At 34.1% G+C, this 24,728-nt stretch overlaps 1 protein-coding gene across 1 annotated transcript in view; it reads left to right on the top strand.

The window, feature by feature from the left end:
* Positions 1 to 24,728, top strand: part of LOC145291908 (calmodulin-binding transcription activator 2-like) — a 2,646,613-nt gene that overhangs the window by 1,032,922 nt on the left and 1,588,963 nt on the right. Inside the window, exon 5 of the mRNA XM_080137770.1 lies at positions 24,297 to 24,337. The gene's annotated coding sequence lies outside the window, so the exon portion shown is untranslated. The remainder of the gene's footprint in view (positions 1 to 24,296; positions 24,338 to 24,728) is intronic.

The following is a 24,728-nucleotide window of genomic DNA, read 5'->3' as shown; positions in this document are numbered from 1 at the left end:
GTGTGTGTGTGTGTGTGTGTGTGTGTGTGTGCTGTTTCTTGGAGTCAGAGTTGAAAATATTTTTGTGTTTCCTCTCTTGGGCAGGTAAGTGGAACATATTCAAACATGCAGGAGATGGCGGCTATTCATCTTAAAATATATACTTTATCAACAAGTATTTTCCATTTTCGTTAACTGTGGGTTGCTTCTGACGATTGTCAGACAGAAAGCAAGTGTGCTAAAGATTCTGTCTAGCACAAATTTTACATTCCTACGGCACCTGATTATATCGCTTTAAATCTTTGCTTCCTAGTCACGTGACTGAAGTTATCAGACATGCAACTTTTTTTATTTTTTTTATTTTTTTTAAAGATTTTAGATTATTCGCCGACCGTTCTCATCTTAAATGTCATTCTCACAAAGTTTGAACGGATGTAACCTTTGACAGATGCGTCTTGTTAAACTCATGCATCTGTATGGAATTTCAAATAAAATTTTTATTTAATCAATGGGGATAAATTGTTCTTGTTCTGTCAGCTATGACCAGGAGTCCTAAGCAATTTTTATTTTGTTTTTATAATTAAAACTAACCTGTAGTGAGAATTGAATCATCAAACCCCAGATGACTGTCGCTTCGAATAGATTATTACTTAACTGTATCCGATGTGTCACATGGTTGGGCTACCAGATCAGGCTGTCTGAAGATACTGGCTTCCTGGCCTAAAATGCGCCAAACATTAATGTTATTGTTTTTCATTTCCTTTGCAAAACTCAAACATGTTCTGAAAAGCCAAAAAAAAAAAAAATAAATAAATAAATTTTTCTCTACAAAATAACTAAACCAACCACCATGAATAAATATTTGAAGAATAATTTTTTTTTTATCCAAATGACCAGATTCGGCATTAAATAACCAGAAAAGGGTTGATATACCGTAAAGCAAAGCAACCAAATCAAACTCTGTGAATAAATATTTGAAGATATAAAAAACTTTTACTAACATGGCCGTATTCAGCATTAAATCACCTAAAAAGAGTTGATATGCAGTAAAAGAACAAACCAAATCAAAGCAAACTCCATGTATAAATATTTGAAGATATAAAGAACTTACTACATATAAACTTTTTTTTTTTCAAAATTACTGTATTGCTCTAAAAGGGTTGATATGTTGTAATACTAAACAACCGAACCAAACCAAACTGTTGTGCCTTGTGTCATTAACTAAGCCTGGATTATAACTTTGGAAATACCAAAGTAATCTCATTTACACCGCTGCAAATATTACCCTTAGTAATATGTAACAGCAATTCATGTGTGATAAATAATATCAGTGATAAAATAACTCCCTTAGATTTTTTCCGAATTTTTTTTTTCTTTTTAAAGATTTGTTTTATTGTATTTATGAGGAATCTGAAGATTTTGACATTCAAGCCAAAGTTACGAATTGCACAGATATATTCCACCCAGAATTATACACGTTCTTTTTTTTTCTATTGAAAATATATCATGAAGTCATGCAACTGCTCAACAGAAAAATGCATTGGTCAAAGGATTCTTCGTTTGAAATACCAATTTAAAGGAGTGTAAGACTTGCGACATGCTATAAAAGGATTTACTCTTGGGCATTTTTGTATTGAGTTTCCTTTTTTTTCTGATAAGGTGTGTCGTTTGAGCATACAAGCATGATAAAGCAGGGAGAATTTCAGAACCTGTTATGAGTCCAATAAACGCAGTAGGATATGTGCAATACTCGATATTCAAAGAAGTATCGCACCCATGAATATGCATCAAAATTTTTCTAAAAGACTACAAGAATGTTTGCTTTGTAATTTTATCATTATTTTTTTAAATCTTTTTTTTTTTTTATCTCGGCTGATCCAGGCCATCGAAAATGTAGCTTGTCAAATTTATATATCTATGTATAAAAATGAGAGTATTTGTGTGTGTGTGTGTGTGTGTGTGTGTGTGTGTGTGAAGACACCTCTCAACCTATATACTCGACAAATTTTTGATCTACAGAATTGAAATTTGGTATATAGAGTATTCAGACATGTGGAAAATTTTTTAATCCGTTTTAATCCAGAAAAAAATGATGTTAAGGGGTCAAAATTGAAAAATTGGTATGTAGGAGGTCTCCAGATTTTTATCTGTTTTCAACTCTTTTATGACTATGCATGCACGGTCGTAAAATATGATAGCCTCCTTATGTTAAGTATGAGTTGGTTTGAAAACACTATTCAAAAGTCATGTCAAACTGGTGTAATGGTTATCGTAATTGACTCGCTGTCTTTTGATTTTGGTTTCGATCTCAGCTCGAGTATTATTTTTTTGTTTTTTTACTTAGAAAATGTGAACTGTTAAAAAAAAACATAATACTCGCATTCAGATGTCTCAATTTCTTTTCGTTTTTTTTTTTTTTACTTTTTTTAAAGGAATTCAACGTTACGTTTAATAACTACAATATTTCTGTTTATAATAAATATGAAATCTGCATTTATTAAAATATGATATTTATGCGTATTTTACAACCTACCAAGGCCAGGCGGCCTGCTAGTATATTTATAAAAATGAGAATGTATGTGTGTGTGTGCCTAATGACAACTCTCAACCTATATACTCAACGAATTTTTTTTTCTGCAGACATAAAATTTGATGTATAGGGTATTCAGACACGTGGAAAAATTTTAATTCATTTTAATCCGGAAAAAGGGCTGCTAAGGGATCAAACCTGAAAAATTGGTACTTAGGGGAGAGGTCAAAGTATTTGTATCTCTTTGTCAACTGCTTCACGACTGCACATGCATAAATCGTTCACATGACAGCTTCTTTATGTTAGGAATAAGTTGCTTTGAAAACACTTTTTAACGACATGTTAAGCTGGCCTAATGGTTATCGTACTTGATTTACTTTCTTTAGGTTTTGGTTTCGATCTCAATTCGAGTATTTTTTTTTTTATTACAAGAAGGAAACTGATTAGAAAAAAACCCATAATATTCGCATGCACATGTCTCAATTTCTTTCTGTTTTTCTTTTGTTACTTCATTTTTTTTAACGTTAAATTTAATGCCGGGCGACGGTATTGTCTCATTATTAGTCAATATTTACAGCAAATTTTATTTTTTGAAACAAAAAGTATTCATAAACTTTATCCATTGTGTTAGGCATGGAGTCAAATAGTTTGGGAGAAGGGGTGTCGATGGTCATCTAATTTTGTCCAAAACTGTTATGCTTACCCTCATTCCCACCAAAAATACCACATTCACTCTGTGGTTTGATTTTGCTTGGACAAACGATTTCTAATTGGTTCTAAAAGGATTTCATTTACTAAAAAATTTCATTGTGGGGAAGCGGAAAAACATTTACGTCTATTAAAAAAAATAAAAATTAGGTTTGTAGACTTCAAATCCAATGTGAATAAATTCTAGTTGAGCAGTCTTAGATAATCTGGCCCTACCTAAGTTCCATTATGACCTTGTTGTCTCACCGTGTACCTAACATTTAACCCTTATCCTAGAGTGGCCTCCAGGCCTTTATAAATGGTGACCTTCCCATTAAAAAGGGATATCCAAACCTCTACTAAGTGTTAGGTGTTAGGTTGGCAACAAAAAGGTCAGTCTTTGGGAGTGAGGGCTAAATGGAATATCAAAATCGAAGATCGAGGTGGAATACTGGAATGGATGGTGTCCTTCAAGGTATAATACAACAGTTTAGGGATTATCGGGAGCAAAATAAATGTGAGGTGTTAACGTCTTTGTTCCCATTCCCAATAAAAAAATCACACTCTCCCCAAAGTTATCTTTAAAAAATTAAGAAAGCAGTAATGTAAAAAAAAAAGTGTTTACTTGTCCTGCTTAGTCTGGAAGTAAATGATCAGTTTATGTTCAATTTATAAGTAAAAGTAACCCCCTATTGTAAAATCTATTTTTTTTCTGCTGACTATTTCAGGCTGTGTTCATGTAATCATGTTAAAAAGAACAAAAAATGTAGTTATGCCCCTTTCTAGTCTCACTCAAACCAAAAAATTGTTTTAGCTATGACGACACACATTCCCTTTATGTTACTTCTATTTATTATTTTTATTTTCTTTCAGTAAAACAGATCCCTGCACTCTATGCAGGGATCTGTTTTACTTTCTCCCAAACAACAAATGGAATCCTACATTTTTAGACAATTACATGTAAGTAATCTGAAACGAAAATAGTTACTTTATTGAAAAAAAAAAACAAAAAAACAAAAAAAAACCCAAGAAAACACTTACCCAAAGTTAATCCCCAAGAAATTACGAAAATGGTCATGATTAACAAAACATATATGTACTTTAATATAGTGTTAGGAAAATGGTGATAGTTTTGCATTAAATTTATATGCAACATTTTTTTTTTTTTTTTTACTATTTACCACCAACTTTTTGAAGCTTTAAAATTGAAGCCTACAAAATTTGAATCTTATTTTTTGAGACAAGGGAGGTAATTAGTGGGTCTCCAACAATACCTTTTTCCTTCGGTTACCTAAAAGTCTACTTGTGTGTGTGTAACGCAATCGTTGTAAGTTCAATCCTCAGCTAGGGAAAGGTTAGCCACACTGATGAGTTGTGATACAACGAAACAGTACTGTACATGGATGACTATATATATATATATATATATATATATATATATATACACACACACTGCTAGAAGAATAGTCCTCCAAACTACGGGTAAAATTCATTCTCCAAATAGAACAGTTTTCTGCTTGTATCATACAAAGATTAAAATCAATCTATAATGATACTAAACTTTATGTCTAGAATCCTTATTCCAATTTTGATTAGAATCCATTACATGATTTTGGTTCTAGAAATATTGTCTACGATTAAAAAAAAAAAATTGAATTCCGGAAATTTTACTTCATTACTGTTTAAGGACTTGTTAAGGACTATGGATCATATCAAAGCAAATCTGGTATATGGCCACTAAAACCGTTTAAAATACTAAAAAGAAACTGAAATTTGAAGTCTACTACCTATTCTCACATAAAATAAATATAAACCACATTTGGACCTTTTACGTCTAGCAGATGTGTTCCGAAAATTCATAGCAATCGATTAATACTGTACATATTTCTTCAAACTGAAAGATAATTATCAAAGTATACTTACGCAGATAGATATTAAATGTCTTTTTAAAGTTTGTGCCTATTTCCATTCTATGGAGGCCAGGTGCGAACGCAGACCCCACAATTTTATTATACCATCCCTATTTAAGTTAAAACATACTTATCAAAGTATTATTATGTACATCTATATCAAAAACACTTGTAAACGTTTTTTTTTTTAATTTTTTAATTTTTTATTTCCATACTTTGTGGACCAGGCGCGAATGCAGACCCCACAATTTTAATGAACCACCGTTCTGCCAGATCAAACTACCCATTCCTGTGTCTCAATACATCTTCTATCATTATATGTAATCAGTTTTTTAAAATAGTCAACCATATAGGAGCCTATTCGTGACCACACACACACAGCTTTATATTATATATATATACATGGAGACTGCCAGCAATTGATAGAGGAAAGCTGTCTCTTCAAAGTTGATTGGATATGCCATAAGTGTCCAGATTACACTTCAGGCCGCTTTGCAAAAGAATATTCGATGGAAATGAAAATGACTCCATTTCTGTACATCATCAAATGTCTTTTTTTGTTTTTCGACAGATTTAATTTATCACAAAATTAACATAAGTATCCTTCAGGATGCTTAGGGAGAGGACATTGTTATACTTGTTCTGAGTTCTCTGGTGACTAACAAAGCCAGCATTAGACAAAATGGCGCCTTGACACATATGACCAGGTTTATATATATATATATATATATATATATACTAGCAGGGAGACATGACAGTGCCTTGGATTAAATGATGATCAATTAATATTTCACACTTTATTGTCATCGAAATCCATGAAATCGCCCGGGAGGAAGCTTCACATGCCTCCATGCAGTAACTTAGTCGAAAGTATGTGTTATTCTACATTGCACTAGAGAACCCACTGTTTATTTTATAAAATTATTTTATAAACTTCTTTCCAGTTAATGAAAAAGAAATTAAGAAATTTATGTGCTGGGTTTGAACCTACAGATCACGCCATGCAAAAAAAAAAAAAAAAATATCACGTAAATTTTCAAGTCTTATAAAATTCTTTGCAGTTAATGAAAAAAAAAAAAAAGGAAATTTATGTGCGGAATTTTTACCTACAGACCAAATCATGCAAAAAAAAAAAAACACCATCAACTTACCCACAGTAGAATTTTCACGGCCCGTTGTTCTATGATTGTTGCTAAGCGACAACATGAAAAAAAAATGGCTTTACCAATGATAGATAAATTAAAATAACAACAAATGGAATCCTACATTTTTAGACAATTACATGTAAGTAATCTGAAACGAAAATAGTTACTTTATTGAAAAAAAAAAACAAAAAACAAAAAAAAACCCAAGAAAACACTTACCCAAAGTTAATCCCCAAGAAATTACGAAAATGGTCATGATTAACAAAACATATATGTACTTTAATATACTGTTAGGAAAATGGTGATAGTTTTGCATTAAATTTATATGCAACATTTTTTTTTTTTTTTACTATTTACCACCAACTTTTTGAAGCTTTAAAATTGAAGCCTACAAAATTTGAATCTTATTTTTTGAGACAAGGGAGGTAATTAGTGGGTCTCCAACAATACCTTTTTCCTTTGGTTACCTAAAAGTCTACTTGTGTGTGTGTAACGCAATCGTTGTAAGTTCAATCCTCAGCTAGGGAAAGGTTAGCCACACTGATGAGTTGTGATACAACGAAACAGTACTGTACATGGATGACTATATATATATATATATATATATATATATATATATATATATATATACACACACACACTGCTAGAAGAATAGTCCTCCAAACTACGGGTAAAATTCATTCTCCAAATAGAACAGTTTTCTGCTTGTATCATACAAAGATTAAAATCAATCTATAATGATACTAAACTTTATGTCTAGAATCCTTATTCCAATTTTGATTAGAATCCATTACATGATTTTGGTTCTAGAAATTGTCTACGATTAAAAAAAAAAAATTGAATTCCGGAAATTTTACTTCATTACTGTTTAAGGACTTGTTAAGGACTATGGATCATATCAAAGCAAATCTGGTATATGGCCACTAAAACCGTTTAAAATACTAAAAAGAAACTGAAATTTGAAGTCTACTACCTATTCTCACATAAAATAAATATAAACCACATTTGGACCTCTTACGTCTAGCAGATGTGTTCCGAAAATTCATAGCAATCGAATAATACTGTACATATTTCTTCAAACTGAAAGATAATTATCAAAGTATACTTATGCAGATAGATATGAAAAGTCTTTATTAAAGTTTGTGCCTATTTCCATTCTATGGAGGCCAGGCACGAACGCAGACCCCACAATTTTATTATACCATCCCTATTTAAGTTAAAACATACTTATCAAAGTATTATTATGTACATCTATATCAAAAACACTTGTAAACGTTTTTTTTTTTAATTTTTAAATTTTTTATTTCCATACTTTGTGGACCAGGTGAGAACGCAGACCCCACAATTTTAATGAACCACCGTTCTGCCAGATCAAACGTACTCATTCCTGTGTCTCAATACATCTTCTATCATTATATGTAATCAGTTTTTTTTAAATGGTCAACCATATAGGAGCCTATTCGTGACCACACACACACACACACACACACACACACACACACACACACACACACACACACACACACACACACAGCTTCATATTATATATATATATATATATAATACATGGAGACTGCCAGGAATTGATAGAGGAAAGCTGTCTCTTCAAAGTTGATTGGATATGCCATAAGTGTCCAGATTACACTTCAGGCCGCTTTGCAAAAGAATATTCGATGGAAATGAAAATGACTCCATTTCTGTACATCATCAAATGTCTTTTTTTTTGTTTTTCGACAGATTTAATTTATCACAAAATTAACATAAGTATCCTTCAGGATGCTTAGGGAGAGGACATTGTTATACTTGTTCTGAGTTCTCTGGTGTCTAGCAAAGCCAGCATTAGACAAAATGGCGCCTTGACACATATGACCAGGTTTATATATATATATATATATGTATGTATATACTAGCAGGGAGACATGACAGTGCCTTGGATTAAATGATGATCAATTAATATTTCACACTTTATTGTCATCGAAATCCATGAAATCGCCCGGGAGGAAGCTTCACATGCCTCCATGCAGTAACTTAGTCGAAAGTATGTGTTATTCTACATTGCACTAGAGAACCCACTGTTTATTTTATAAAATTATTTTATAAACTTCTTTCCAGTTAATGAAAAAGAAATTAAGAAATTTATGTGCTAGGTTTGAACCTACAGATCACGCCATGCAAAAATTTAAAAAAAAAAAATCACGTAAATTTTTAAGTCTTATAAAATTCTTTGCAGTTAATGAAAAAAAAAAAAAGAAGGAAATTTATATGCGGAGTTTTTACCTACAGACCAGATCATGCAAAAAAAAAAAAAAACGAAAACACCATCAACTTACCCACAGTAGAATTTTCACGGCCCGTTGTTCTATGATTGCTGCTAAGCGACAAGATGAAAAAAATGGCTTTACTAATGATAGATAAATTAACATAACGGTTTTGATTTTTGATTATCGGTAATTATCGGGGTAATTTGAGACAAAAGTAAACTAAGATCACTCCCGGACTTATACACTAAAGTTCTGTAAATTTTAAAGAAAATCGTTTCAGCCGTTTTGGAGTCTATAAGGAACGAACTCTCACACACAAAGTTGCATCTATATAATTGTAGAGATATATAAGAATTATGGTAAGTTTAGTACGAGAATAAACTTAAAATAAGATATAAATATTTTTAATATTTATATAAACAATCCAAACCAGATAAAAAAGTTCAATTGTCCAAAAATGGAGAAGAGCTTAAATAGAAGAAAATAAAATATAAAAAATCTGCATATAAAGAAAACAACTGAAATTTTATTATCCGACAAAGAATACTAAATGAAAAATTAAGAAATTCTTAATCCGCAGTGTTTCAAAGAATAACCCTTCTCATCAGAGGAAAGATAATAGTACAATATAATGATGACATGATATTTCAAGCATGAAATGAAACTGCAAAATATGAATACTAACATATTTGCATAAAAGAAAAAGGATTGGAAATTGCATAGCAAATGAGAGTAACTATAGTAACAAAAAGTTCTGGAATATTAAATAGGTAGAGGAAATCAATGGGGATTCGTAGGTTGAAATTCATATTTGATAATATCCAAATGCAAATCCGAGACAGGAAAACCGATATGGTAAATTGAAATCCAAAGTAATGAAAATCAAAAAAAAATTGGAGAACAGTTAATAAATAGAAAGGATATATATATGCTAATAAAGATATATTCCTTTTAAAATAAAAGTTATTCTTAAATAAGAAAATCAAAAGCAGAAATCTCGGTTCCAAATTAAAAAAAAAACATCCTTGTCGTAGGTGGGTTAATGACAAAGACATATTTATGCCAATATGCTAGTATTCATATTTGTCAGTTTCATTTTATGCTTGAAATACCATTTCATAATTATATTATGCTATTTATTATCTTTCCTCTGATGAGAAGAAGGCATTCTTTGAAAGTGTTAAAATGTCTTTGAAACTAATGGGGGTATGACACCAATGATTTCGACTTCTCATGCTTCTCTTTTTGGGTTTCTGAAAATAGATTTATTCATGATTAGATTCCAAAATGTTCGCCCATAAAATGTTTTGATTTTATCTTATTTATAGGTTTAGTGAAAATGTCGGCTATATTATTCTCAGATGTTACATAACTAATGATAATAGATTTTTTACTTATTTCATCCCTTATAAAATAATATCTGATATCAATATGCTTCGACCTTTGATGAATCATAGACTTATTTGCTAATAAGATACTACTCTTACTCTGGTTGTCACATAATATATATTACTATACTTTTTTTTACTTAGATCTGGTTTTAAAATAGATTTTAGAAGGGTTTTCAGAAAAATTGCCTCCTGTGCAAAATGGGTTAGGGCTACAAATTCTGCTTCACAAGTAGAAAGGGCAACAATTTGTTGTTTTTAAGCTTTGATAGTCTAAAACAGTATCCCATTATACTTTCTCTATCTACAGAGTTACCCCAATCTGAATCTGAAAATCCTTCTTAATTTAGAGGATATGTTGACTTTTTAAATATTAAAGACTGTTCCTTTTAGATAACGAAGGATTTGTTTTGCACGATTAAGGTCCTTAATTGTCGGTTTTGATAAGTTTTGAGATATCTTTGTTACAGTGTAACATATATTAGGCCTAGTGGTGGTCATCAAATAGATTAGACTTCCAATAATTTCTCTGTATAATCGATCGTCTATTAATTTTGTTTCAGTCTCTATATTTTTATTTACATATATCTATCTAAACGGGAGTTGTATGCAGTTTGCAATCTTGCATTCCGAACTTAACCAGAATTTTTTCAATGTACCGTGAGTGGTTCATTGTTATAGTTTCATTTTCACAGGTAAATTTTATACCGAGGACCCATGACAATTGTCCAAGATCGGCCATTTTAAATTTTTTATTTAATTTATTTTTAACATCTTTTAAAGTGTTGTCACAATTTGAGGTGAGTAATATATCGTCAACCCCCAAAAAAAACAAAATCAACAATTTATTACCTATATTTTTGGTATACATGCACGCGTCTACGAGACATTGTTTGAATTTTTGTTCTAATAAATAATCATAGAGTGTTAAATTGTGAGCACTTTGTTTTAGTCCGTACAACGATTTATTCAGTTTCCACACGAAATTTGTATTTTTCATTTTAAATTCCTCTGGAGGGTAAATATAGATTTCACAGTCAATCGGAGCATTTAAATAAGCATTTTTTACATCCATTTGATGTATTTTTAAATTGTATTGAGCGTCAAATTGTAATAAAATTCTAATTGTCGTTAAATTTGTCGTTGGTGAAAATGTGGCAAAATATTCCACTCCAGAAATTTGAGAAAAACCTTTTGCAACAAATCTTGCTTTAAAAGTTTTACTGCCAGAGGCTGTGATTTTTTTGGAAAAGAAATTATATTCTTATTTTTTTGGTTATGTCACTATTTCGTATCTGTTATTTTCAGATAAAGCTTTCAATTCGGATTTCATAGCTTTTTCCAATTCTTGGTGATTTTCTGAATTAATTACCTCATTATAACTTTCTAGTGCGCTTTTCAACAAGTAACAGTAATCCACTACATAGTCTTGTATCTTTTCAATTTGTAAGAAGTCTGGCATTTTTCACTCCATTATCGGGTATCGACATGTCTGGTTAATATTTACATCAGTAGTTCTACTGCATTTGTCGTCGTTATCAATATTTTCATTGTGATCAATTAAGATACTAGGTAATATTTCCTCATGTTTTTCGTCCACTGGCTCGTCATTTTTTAAATTTAATATATCATTGAATTTTACACATCTAACCCTTTTATGGCGTTTTGGTCTGGAAAGTAGATTAAATATGCTTGACTGTTTTTATCGTAATCTACGAAAATACCTTTTTTTGCTTTTAATATTTAGTTTACTGATATTTCCTATAAATGCAAAGCAATCTGAACCAAATATATGCATTTGGTTCATTTTTGGTTTTACACCGCAAAATGCTTCATACAGTGTTTTGCCCAATCTTCTATTGAACGATCTATACTGCTGCCATTAAAACGTATGTCCATAAACTATGTGCTAATTTTGATTCGATAAGTAGACATCTTCGCAAATAGGATCCGCCATGCTCTTTCAGCAGTGACATTTTGAAATGAGGAATACAGCGCAGATTTCTTGTGTTTAATTAATAGAAGTTCAAAGTCTTTACTAGTAAATTCAGTCCCATTATCTGAGTGAATACATTTTACCAAGCCGTATGGGGCAATATCAGCTAAATATTTCTTAGTGGCGAGGATAGTGCCGGATTTGTTTTTTAGAAAATAAACTATAATTAAACCTGTATAATCATCAACAAAGTTCAGAACATACCTTAGTTTCACTCGATTGGGCTGATGGGGCCTGCTAAGTCACAGGGCACAAGGGGGAGAATTCTCGTGACCTTTTTTGTCTGATGTTTTGCTTATATATTTTGTCAGTTTTCTCTGTGCACAAACATCACAATTTGGGAGATCGTCTGAACGTATTATTTTCATACCTTCGACTTGTGGAGAAATGCGTAACTTACCTGGATAGACCACGTGCGGGTCGGTCACCAAAAATAAATAAAAAGAAAGAAAAGAAATGGTCAAGACTCTTATTTATAGAGTAGTGATCACGTGAGTTAGAAGAATATGCAAATAGAGGTGAACGATTTTGCGATATAAAAAGCCTGTGTTGTTAAGAGGAGGGGCAGACTGTTGGCAGAAGTCAGTGCTGTCAGACGTGCTTTAGAGTTTTGTTATTATATGCTGTGTTCGATTGTTGGGAGAGAGAAAAGAGAAGAGGAGGAACCAAGAAGACATTCTGCAGATACTTGACTTTGTGTTGGTTTTAAGCTATCTCGGCGCTTGGTGTGCGGTTACTAACAATGGACAGATTCGACATTCGCTTAATACCCGAGTTCGACGGATCTACCACTGGACCGGCTGTCGTTGAATGGATTGAAAAGGCAGAGAAAATCTGTAAACTGTGCAAAATTAAAGAACCAGCCACAGTTATCCCTTTGAGGCTAACCGGAGGGGCCTATGCAGTCTACCAACAACTCGGGGATGAACCAGACTGGGATGAAATCAAGCAGAGCCTGTATACAGCGTTTGGTACAGATCCATTTGTTGCGTGGCAACAGTTCACGAGCCGGACACTTCAACCCAAGGAAACAGTCGACGTGTACCTAGCCGACCTGCGAAAATTATCTGTACCGTTTGGTGGGGTCAACGATAAAATATTAAGCTGTGCTTTTTTGGTAGGCCTACCCGAGGAGGTCAGTAAACTGTTGCGGGCATCATCAAGAATCGATGAATTGTCAACTGATGAGTTATTGGCCCGAGCTCGAAACATCTGTAAGGAACAGGAACCAATTGCAGCAGCAGCTCGTTTTCGACATGGAGGCAATGTGGACTCTCTTCCAGATAGTAATAAGCATGCCACCCCAGTGTGCTATAAATGTGGGGAGGCCAATCATTTTGCTAAAGAGTGCCGGAGTGATAGGAGAGGTGTATATCCACAATCAAAGAGACCAGTGCAATGCTATCGCTGCAATAAGTTTGGGCACATATCTCGCAACTGTTCGGGAAACGAAGTTGGGGGCAAGGTACTATCGCTACCCTTGCCCCCTGCCAACCAATAAACACAGGATTGCCTGTCATTAGCGTTAAACTTGATGATGTGCAGTGTTCAGCACTTATAGACACGGGGTGTTCCCGGTCTATAGTTAGTGCCCATTGCTGTCCGGTGTGGCGGAGGAACCCAGTTGGCGTTATGACCATCAATGGCTTATCACGGGTATGTTGTGGTGAAGGGACAGTCACAATCTGCACTGAGAAGGGTGACACAGCTAAAGTTGACGTTCTGGTGATGCAGGAGAAACCCCTTGGCTACGACATGTTGCTTGGAATTGATGCAATACAAGCACTAGGAGGCGTTACAATCACAGCAGCTAGAGGTATCAGGCTTGGAGAAGGGAAAGACGTCTGTGCAGCCATGTCGATTGAAGAAAAGGACTTCTGTGCTACATTTGATGACAACGAAAGGGTGTGGACTGCAAAGTGGAAATGGGCCATGGGCCAGGAACCAGATCGGCTGTGCAACACGATTCCAGAGTATGCAGTTTCTACCAAGAATAGGGCCGCATATGAAGAAGAACTTCAGATGTGGATTGACAACGGTTGGTTAATACCATACCCACAGGAACGTCTGGGACCACCCAAGGGATTAATTCCGCTCATGGCTGTTGAACAACCTACCAAAGAAAAAATTCGTCCCGTAATGGATTACCGAGAGTTGAATCGGCATGTTGATGCGTTTACCGGAAACGCAGATGTGTGCGCTGCTAAACTGAGAGAGTGGCGTCAAAAAGGGAGCAATGTAGCACTTCTGGATCTAAAGAGGGCCTACCTGCAGATACGTGTCCATGAGTCATTATGGCCGTTTCAGACAGTACTACTCAAGGGAAAACTATATTGTTTGACACGTTTGGGTTTTGGCCTAAACGTAGCACCCTTGATTATGACAACCATTATTAAAACTGTTTTGATGCAGGATGAGACCACAGCAAAAGCTGCTTCAGCCTACATAGATGACATCTATGTTAATGAGGACATAATGTCTGCGGATGCAGTTCGAATAAAACTGAAAGCGTTTGGGTTAATAAGCAAAGACCCTAAGCGCCTAAAGGATGGAGTGCCCGTGCTAGGCCTCGAGGTCTGGGAGGAGGGCAATACGTTGCGATGGAAACGAGGGAGCCCACTTCCAAAGTTACCCAATGTATTAACAAGACGTACTGTGTTTTCTATCTGTGGTAAATTGGTAGGACATCTACCTGTCTGTGGATGGCTCCGATCGGCAACAGGAGTGGTGAAAAGACGAGTGACTACAGTAACAAAAGGATGGGACGATGTTGCGGATGATGATTCTCTCCAACAAATGATGGCTGAAATGTTGTCCAGAGTGCATAGGAATGACCCTGCCCGGGGTGAGTGGCAAGTGTCTGGAAACGAACTAAATGCATGGGTTGACGCAAGTTCGTTGGCTACAGGTGTCGTGTTGGAGCAACTAGGTGTTGTTGTGGAAGATGCATGCTGGCTTCGTCCGAAAAATGATGCCCAACATATAAATTTGGCAGAACTTGATGCCACGTTAAAAGGTCTTAATCTCGCATTGCAATGGCAGACTAATGTTGTGCATCTCCACACTGACTCATTGTGTGTTTACCATTGGTTAACCGACACCTTGACTGGAAAGGCTCGAGTTAAGACTAGAGCTGCAAGTGAAATGCTAGTACGAAGGAGACTAGCAATAATTAAGCGTCTAGTTGACGAATACAGCTTGCAGGTAGACATTACGTTAGTCTCGTCGATGCAGAATTTGGCTGATAGCTTGACTCGAGTACCAAAGAGGTGGATCGATGCAATGAGGCAGGGATCCGATCTTCAACAACAAACATGCGCGACTGTAACGGATCAATTAACACCTGACCAGATCCGTATGATACACCAGCAGATTGGACATCCTGGAATTCAGAGGACTGCATATTTTGTCCGAAGAGTATGCCCTGCAACTACAAAAGCATCAGTGAAAGCAGCCATACGTTCGTGTGAAGAGTGTCAGAGAATTGATCCGGCACCATCCCAATGGCAAAAAGGGAAGCTCGAGGTGGAGGGCAACTGGCAGCGAGTAGGGATGGACATAACACATTATGGGGGCAAACATTTTTTGACCATGACGGATTGTGGCCCGACGCGTTTCACAATATGGCGCCTGTTGACACGACAGGATGCAGCCAGCATTATACAACAGTTGAGAGCCGTCTTTTTTGAACGTGGTGCCCCGATTGAAATTCTGACTGATAATGCCGCCACATTTCGATGTCAAGAATTTCAGAAATTCGTGCACGAATGGGGGATTAAAATGCATTATCGGTGTGCATATTATCCCGAGGGTAATGGTATAGCAGAACGGTGTCACCGCACCATCAAAAGAATTGCAGCCAGGACGCAGTGCTCTATTCCAGAAGCTGTGTACTGGTATAATATAACACCCAAGGACAATGCAACACCAGCAACTGCACCAGCCAATGGGATTTACCAATATGAACAGCGTGTGAAAGGAGTTGATGCCATACCATCAGTGGTGAGTGTTGTCAATACACCATATCAGGTGGGAGACCTTGTTTGGATAAAACCCCCAAATGCTGGGTGCACTACGAAATTTTTCCGGGGAAAAATAGATGAAATCATAAGTCCTCAGACCATGTTGATTGGTGGCATACCACGTCACGTAAAAGATATCCGCCCTTGTTATACCTCTTCTGATTCTGAGGACGATGAGGAGGATCACACACCGTTCAGAGATGATCCTGATCACTTACTGCCCCTTCAGGTGAGCATAGAAACACCACCAACAGAACCAGATGAGGGAATGATGGGACATACTGATGACAATAGTGAGGAGAGCGATGGACACAAGGAAGTAATGCCTCATCGAAATACTCGACAGAGACGAATACTGCCCACCCCCCGTGATTGCGAAACTCAGCGAGAAGGGATGATGGAGCATACCGAGGAGATGACGCCTCCGATTCTTCGGAGAAGTACCCGACAAAGACGGATACTGCCCCCCTGCCCTGATTGTGAGACACCGCCTATGGAACCACGAGACGGGATAATGGAACAGACTGGTAGTAATGATGGTGGTAATGAAGAAAACAGCAATGAGGAAGTGCTTCTTCGAAGGAGTACCCGCCAACGACGATTGCCCACATGTCCTGTTTGTGATCATGAGATCAGGGGGGAGTGTGGAGAAATGCGTGACTTACCTGGATAGACCACGTGCGGGTCGGTCACCAAAAATAAATAAAAAGAAAGAAAAGAAATGGTCAAGACTCTTATTTATAGAGTAGTGATCACGTGAGTTAGAAGAATATGCAAATAGAGGTGAACGATTTTGCGATATAAAAAGCCTGTGTTGTTAAGAGGAGGGGCAGACTGTTGGCAGAAGTCAGTGCTGTCAGACGTGCTTTAGAGTTTTGTTATTATATGCTGTGTTCGATTGTTGGGAGAGAGAAAAGAGAAGAGGAGGAACCAAGAAGACATTCTGCAGATACTTGACTTTGTGTTGGTTTTACGACTATATTTGGTAATTTTTTAATACTAGCTGTATTGCAGTGTCCAGAATTTTAGGTCATGTTTCCAAGTCGTGACAGGCAGTTTTTAAGGGCACCATACTTTTTAAATAATATAGTCAGCCATTTTCTTTAATGTCAAATACAGTTGCATTAGGGTATATCAATTTTGACTTGTTTTGGCCAAACTTAATATTTACACCTTGTTTAATGGCAGCCTGCACGGAAAATATGTCTTGCTTAAATGTAGGTATGAAAAGAGCATGTTTTAGAATACAGTTACGAATTTCGTTTTTATTATTTTTTAGTGATATTTTAGCATCGCCTCTTTTCAAGACTATATCATTTATTTGACTACCGTCGGCAAGTTCGACAAAATGACCATGGATTAAAGTTCGAATCAAAATTAATAAAGTCAGATTCCTTGGTGATAATGTGTGCTGTAGCGCCATAGTCTACAAGAAGATTTTTACCGTTTGTCGTATTGTCAAAGTTACATGTGAATAGAAATGTATGTTCTTCATTAAAATTCTCAACGTTTTTATGGAACCCATTTTTGAGCTTTTATATCGACATTGGAAACTTTTGTGGTTGGGTCGTCCACAATTATAGCAGATAATTTTATTCTTTTTCTTGCGGGAAAACATTGTGGTGAGATGCGTAATTTGGTTGTGTCTGTTTTCGAGAAACATTTTTGAACTTCATGATATTGCTGGAATTATTGTTGTCAACGAGCATCTGATTCGTCTCTTCATAACTGCGCAATGCCACTTTAAATTCACTGAAATTTATGGGGTTGTCTTTTTGCGTTATAACAGTTTTAAATGGTTTAAAATCGGCTGGAAGTCTTTTGAGGGTCATTGATATTAACAGGCTATTGCTTATTATGCCATCCAAGAGTTTTAAGGCATTGGCGGTTGTTTCTGCCTTTATGACATAGTCGATAATAGTTTCATCCTCGTTACGTTTTAGAGACGTTAGTTCTGTATATAGTGATATAATTTTCGGTTTCCCTTTTGATAAATAATGCTCTCTTAATATGTTCAATGCTTTCCGTCCATCATCCAAGGCATCTCTTATAATCAGAGACAGGCTTCTATCATCTAAGCATTGAATTAGTTCTGCAGTTGCGTTCTTTTTGAAAAATTTGGGTCGTTAGGATTCTCTGTCGGAGATTGTATAACGTTGTGTAGATTCCGAATCCTTGGATACCCCAGAAATTTTACCTGCCACAATTCGAATTTAGATTCTGAACTGTCAAAGAAAAGACGATGGCTGGGCGCATAACCTGTTAAGTGTTGAGACATTCTGTTGAGCAAAGATGGCGGTGAAGAATCAGTGCAGTTCCTATCTTGAATGTTAAGTAATTCCTAACAATGAAGATGGTAGCGAAGAATTAAATGCAGGTTCCTGACAGAGATGATGGCGAACTGATTGAATCCAAAATTCAACAATTAATACGGATTGAGGATTTCTTAATTTTTAATTTAGTATGCTTTGTTGGATAATAAAATTTCTGTTTTTTCCTTATATGCAGATTTTAAAAATTATATATATATATATATATATATATATATATATATATATATATATATATATATATATATATGCATATATATATAATTTTAAGAGAATTAGAACAACAGTCTAAAGAGCAGAGTTTATTTTAATGTATTAGTAAATGCATTAATACAATTAAAAGAAAACAGTGCTCATTGTAATGTAGATATATATAGAAACCGATTTTTAATCATAAATTACGAATCATTTTACTCAATATATATATATATATATATATATATATATATATATATATATATATATATATTGAATTTTAATCTGCTTTTTAATTTGAAATTGTTGACCTACGTTTACAGCTTTCCTTGCCAAAATCAAGATGACAGCTTGAGAACTGTCCTTCATTGGATCAGATATCTCTTTGTAAAAAGGAGGGGCTCTCTGACTATCAGCTTTAAATCAATTCATCTTTTTGATATACCATTCTCCTTATCTTGCTTTACCACCTTATTCTTTTTATTTCGTTTTTGAAACTCTGTACCGATTTTGACTGATATCTGGTAATCAATTCTCTTCCGTTTGCCTGTTTCCCACCTGACTACAACTTGGACGTCTTCAAGTCCAACATAAACAAATTCCTGATTAATCGCCCCCTTAAGTAAGACGCTTTATCAAATCTCCAATACCAACTATTACTACGATATTATCCCATTGATTATTGTACACAAAATAACCCTTATCCCCGAGTGGCTTACGGGCCTTTATAAGGGGTGATCCCCATGTAAAAAATAAAAAAAAAATCTCTAAAGATCTGCCCGATAGAATAAGGATAATATTTTCCATCATGATATCGAAACATGTGTAAGACAGTAAAGAAGAACATATAGGCATTCGCCTAAATTATTAAAAATATAAAACAAATAAGAACAAAGAAATAAACAAAGATTATGACTGTTGACTGATTCTTTCTTTTGGTCGTTAAAATGTAACATATCAGTGCATATATGAATAGATTTTGCGTCCTTCTATTTATTATTTATTTGTTCACTTTACTAATCGTTACTTTTGCTTGTTCCTTGTTATTATCTTTTTACGATTGCTTTTACTTTTACGGGTACTTTTAAGTGTCTGTGTTCTTACATATGTGTGTGTGTGTATGCTCTTACGTATCTTACGTGTAGTTCACTGTTATATGTGTGTGTGTGTGTGTGTGTGTGTGTGTGTGTGTGTGTGTGTGGGCGTTCTATCCTTACACAGTTCTTTTACCTTAGAAAGTCTCGAGACATGTATGTGCAAATAACATCATGCGTACATACCTGCTTGCCTTGGCCAGCGGATGATATCTTCTTGGACGCTGGTCTGCCATCTCATTGGGAAGTGGTCACTGCAGACAGATGCATCAATAAACAACAAGATGGATTTGAAGCTTCAATCTTTTATTTCAAGGCAAGCCTATTATCTCGAACACTGATTGTCAGAGACCTGAGATTTCCCGTCTGCATTCTTTGCTGCACAAAACCAACTCTCAGCCCATGTGGTCATCAACCGGAAGGCTACAACTACAATTCCCGTGTCACCCCTAATTCCGGTGCATGTCACCTCCTAATTTCCGGTGCATTCTCTTTAGGTTGATATCCGTCAAACCTAACCTTTTGTGACCCTGTCAACTCGCTGATGAGAAATGAAAATACACTTACATAACTTTCTATTTCTAAAACTACCTATATAGCAATTCAGCTGGGATTCCCAATACTACATACTTATGTGTGTGTGTGTGTGTGTGTGTGTGTGCAGATATAATAAAAGCTGGTAGCCCAGCGTTGCCTGATCGTACAATGTGCTTAAATATAATTAAATTTATGCAAATTGTGCATGAATTATTATAGAATCATTGCTCTATTGGTTATTATCTATTACGAGGAATAATTTGCCTGGTGGACTAATTCGAAAAAAAAAATAATGATAATGTCGCTAATCAAATTCTGTCAGCATTTGTTTACAATATCACGTGAAGTGATATTTGGACTTGACGATGAATGCCCTGAAAAAGTTACTTCTGATTAATGTTTAGTTTTAAAACATACAAATGCAGAAATGAGTTGTGGCAATTTTAAATGGTATCTCGTCTTTTATTTTAAATTGAACTCATTAATAAAAAAAAATTAAAATTAAATGTTGAGGTACACCTGGCCTTGAACAGGGGACCATTCGATCTATAGCCGAATGCTCCACCACTAAGCTATATCTGCAGCTTATAATAAATCTGTTTGTTTTAGAAGAAATGATTTGTTAAGGTTTTATTATCTCCCTTGGCCGGTGTAACGTAAAATATTCCCATGTAAAAATTCTTCTTTTTTTTTTATCTATAAGAGAGATAAGACTATTTTTAAGATCGGATGTTTCCAATGTTCGAGATTTATCAGATGAATTTCTGTACAAAACATATCTAAGAACACTGCCAGGCATATAAATCAGTTTTGTGTGAAATTTGCAAAAGATAGGAACAGCCGTTTCAGAACATATGAGGAAGGAACTCACACACACACACACACACGCACGCAAAGTGACTTTTGAGATTATATGCATGATATATATATAATATAATGTGTGCATGTATTAAGGCGCCATTTTTAATTTTAGCAAGCGTTGTTAAACGTAACAGAATTTCACAGCTTAATTATAACTTTTTAAAAACATATTTCTTGTGATAGATAAGAACTATTAATATTTTTTTAATTTGGACACAAGAAAGACTATTACAAAAATAGAAAAAATAAAAATGTTATTATCAATCAGGGAATTTTATGTTTAACAATGTTTGCTTAAATGAATGAATGCTTGCATAAATACACAAAATATACATACATATATATTATTTTTGTAGGCAAACCATCAATGTTTAAACCTAACACATTAATTTATAATTCCAGAGCATTTCTACATAGATAAGAGATAAAGCAGATTCAAGCTACTATATCTCTATTTTCCAGTAAAAATATTAAGTTTTTATGGTCATGCCTGTCTATATTTTCTTTTTATTAAAGATATTTTCCTCAAGGTAAGAATTGTGTAAATTTGAATGTGTATTTCTGAGATTAAAATCCAATCCAATGCATAACTTTTTCTTTTTAAATGAATATTTATTTAAAATCGACTAAGTTTCAACGATATCAAGCATAGGCAGTTTGTGTTTTTTTTTTCTTTTACTTTTTTCATGGCAGAAAGAGAAGTCAAGTCCATATGATGTGCATCTAGTGATATGTAAAAATGTACATAGTAATATTTTTTCAAATGTTTTAATCGTGAGGATGGAAGTGGCTCACCTGAAATGAATTGGAGATGTTTTTCCCCTAGATGTAAGCATTGTGTAAATTTTAATATATATATATATATATATATATATATATATATATATATATATATATATATATATATATATTTATACAAGCTATACATACTCGGTGTTAAGAGGCAAAAACAAACATTGCTAGGCAAAGGGTTTACTCACATACTATTTAAGATACACCAAATATCCTAATTTGTTACGATTTTCCTGAGAGTGAATCATATTTTCGCTTTTTGGAAACATAAAAGATAGTCATCGTTATCTATGAAATTCAAATCTCATAGCTTAAAGGGAAATAACTCACAGGTTAAATGAAAATATACTTCCGTTTTTGAATGCAGTTAATGTTCGCTATAATAATAATAAAAAAATAAATAAAAGTAAATGTAAATTAAATAAAAATAAATTAAATAAATCAACTATATATAATATTTCTAAATATAATATTTAACACAATTCTATTACTAATTTCCATTAAAAATTTAGAGCTTATTATTAAAACAGGTTGTGCGTAATGTAATATGTAAATAAGATAACCTCCTGAATGTTGATTTCTTTTGAATAAATAGTATATATAGAAATTATGGGAAAATGAATGTATATTAGTCCGTGATAATCTGTAAAACAGTATAACTTTTGTATATATTCACAAACAAGCAAACAAACAGGTAGACAGGAATACGACTTTATTATAGTAGGTATATATATATATATATATATATATATATATATATATATATATATATGCTAGCAATTGCCAGGTCGTAAGATATGCTTAAATATGATATTTTAATTCATGCAGATTATGTATTAATTATCATAGAGCCAATATTCTGTCGATTATTATATTGTACCTAATATATAGTTGTGATATCAAAAGTAAAAACAATATTACTTAGGTGCTATCAGCTAGAATCGAAATCGAAACACAACTTTTCAGCCTCATTACTTAGCCTCTGAGGCACACTCATTTGCATATAAATAGAAAAAAAAATAATGTTGTTTAATCTATGAATGTGGGTTTGTGCATGTCAACCTGTTTAGTTTACTATACCTTCCAACGTCAACTTTTTTGTTTATAATTTTGACCATTTAGTAGCATTTTTTGTTGGCTAAAACCCAAATCGAAAGTGTACTACAGGTCAAAATACTCTATATATCAAATTTGTACTCTGTAGACCAAATATTCAAAGACGAGTTTGGTAGAGATTTTTTTTTAACATAAACCGACAAGGTCACTTTTATGCATACATACAGATATAAGATATTTTCGTGTGCTGGAACGTTTACATCTTAAATTTTACGCAATCATACAGAATTTAGGAACCATACATAAACAGAATTCAGCATAATAGTGAAATAAAACCAATCATTTTATAAGAAACCAAAACAAATAAAGAAGTAATTAATTAGCTCTCGTTTTTCAAAGGAATATGCAAATTAGTTAAGTTTCATGTAGTCGCTCGCATATTTATGATTGATTAAATTAAAAAGTTTATTTTAATAATTTTTTAGTATAGAGTAAGAAAATATTCAACTTTATAAGTCTGACTAGAAAAAACCTCCAATCTACAGAAACGTGAAAATGTGTTAGAAGTCGTTACCTCAAATCTCCTCACAATTACGTCGTGATAAACGCTTATAAATGTATACATATTGTTGCAGCAAAATCCAACACCTGATAAAAAGTAAATGGAAAAGCAGGAGATACTGAGAAGCATGACAAAGCCTTGGATGGATGAGAACACCACCGGAAGCTGCTCCTGCACATAAGACAATGCAGGCGGACTACTCAACAATATTCATCACCACAGATTTGTGGTCGCCTTCCTCACCTGACTGCAGCACTCTTGACTACTTCCTCTAAGGCATGATCAAAGCCAAGACCAACAAGCATACCCATAACCCAGTTGAGTCTCCGAAGGCTGCCATTATGGAGAAGTTTGAAGCTATAGACAAACACACGGCCATCAAAGTGTGTGATTCATTTCATGACCACCTTGAGATGGTTACATTGAAAAATAATGTAGTGTGCACCTTTAACTGTTCTGGTCTCTGCATATACAATTGTTGCTTTTATTGCCTATTAAACTTTTTGTTAAGTGTCGGATTTTGCTGCAGAACCGTGTGTAATTTGATACCACACAGATTTTTTAATTGGATCGGATCTGAAAACCTTGTATTTTCCACACACACACACACACACACACACACACACACACACACACACACACACACACACACACACACACCATTTGGCATTTCTGAATTCCATTTTTCTCACCATCATGAACACATGGTGTTTAGTGGAAAAGATACACGTAGTATGTGTTTAGCTGTTTTCCTATAATGTCGAATGGAAAAAGCGAGATCATTTTATTATATGTATAGATGTATACATATATATGTTTAAAATAAATCAGTCATTTTCTGTCTTGAGTTAATGAGTTTTAGGAAATAATTTGAAAACTCGTTTTTTTTTCTTGACAATATGACTTAATTAGCATTCACTTATTGAAATTGCAAATTTACTTTCTTTTCAGAACCATAATCATCTCCAAATTAAGAAAAGTCATTTTACAAGGTAATATTCGAAAGACTTTACATTGGGAATCGTGAGATTGTTTTTTTATTTTTTCAATCCTCAAGCAACTATTACCTATTGATACTTTTTTTTAGCATTTTGATTTGTGACAATAGTTGACAAATTCAAGAAAGTTGCTAGCATTACATTTTGATTGAGGCTAAATTTATATCTTGCCATCGAAACTGTTATATATATATATATATATATATATATATATATATATATATATATATATATATATATATGTATATATATATATATATATAGTCATCCACAAACAGCACTGTTTTTAGCTGTATTACAGTTCATCAGTGCAGCTAGACCAGTACCCATTCCTAGCTAGGGATTGAACCTACAATCATCTAGTTGATAGTGCGCAGTTCTAATC

The sequence above is a fragment of the Euprymna scolopes genome, chromosome 2 (assembly GCF_053919585.1).
Source record: "Euprymna scolopes isolate OS-2025 chromosome 2, ASM5391958v1, whole genome shotgun sequence".
Classification (NCBI taxonomy): Eukaryota; Metazoa; Mollusca; class Cephalopoda; order Sepiida; family Sepiolidae; genus Euprymna; species Euprymna scolopes.
This window is presented reverse-complemented; position numbering and strand designations above follow the sequence as displayed.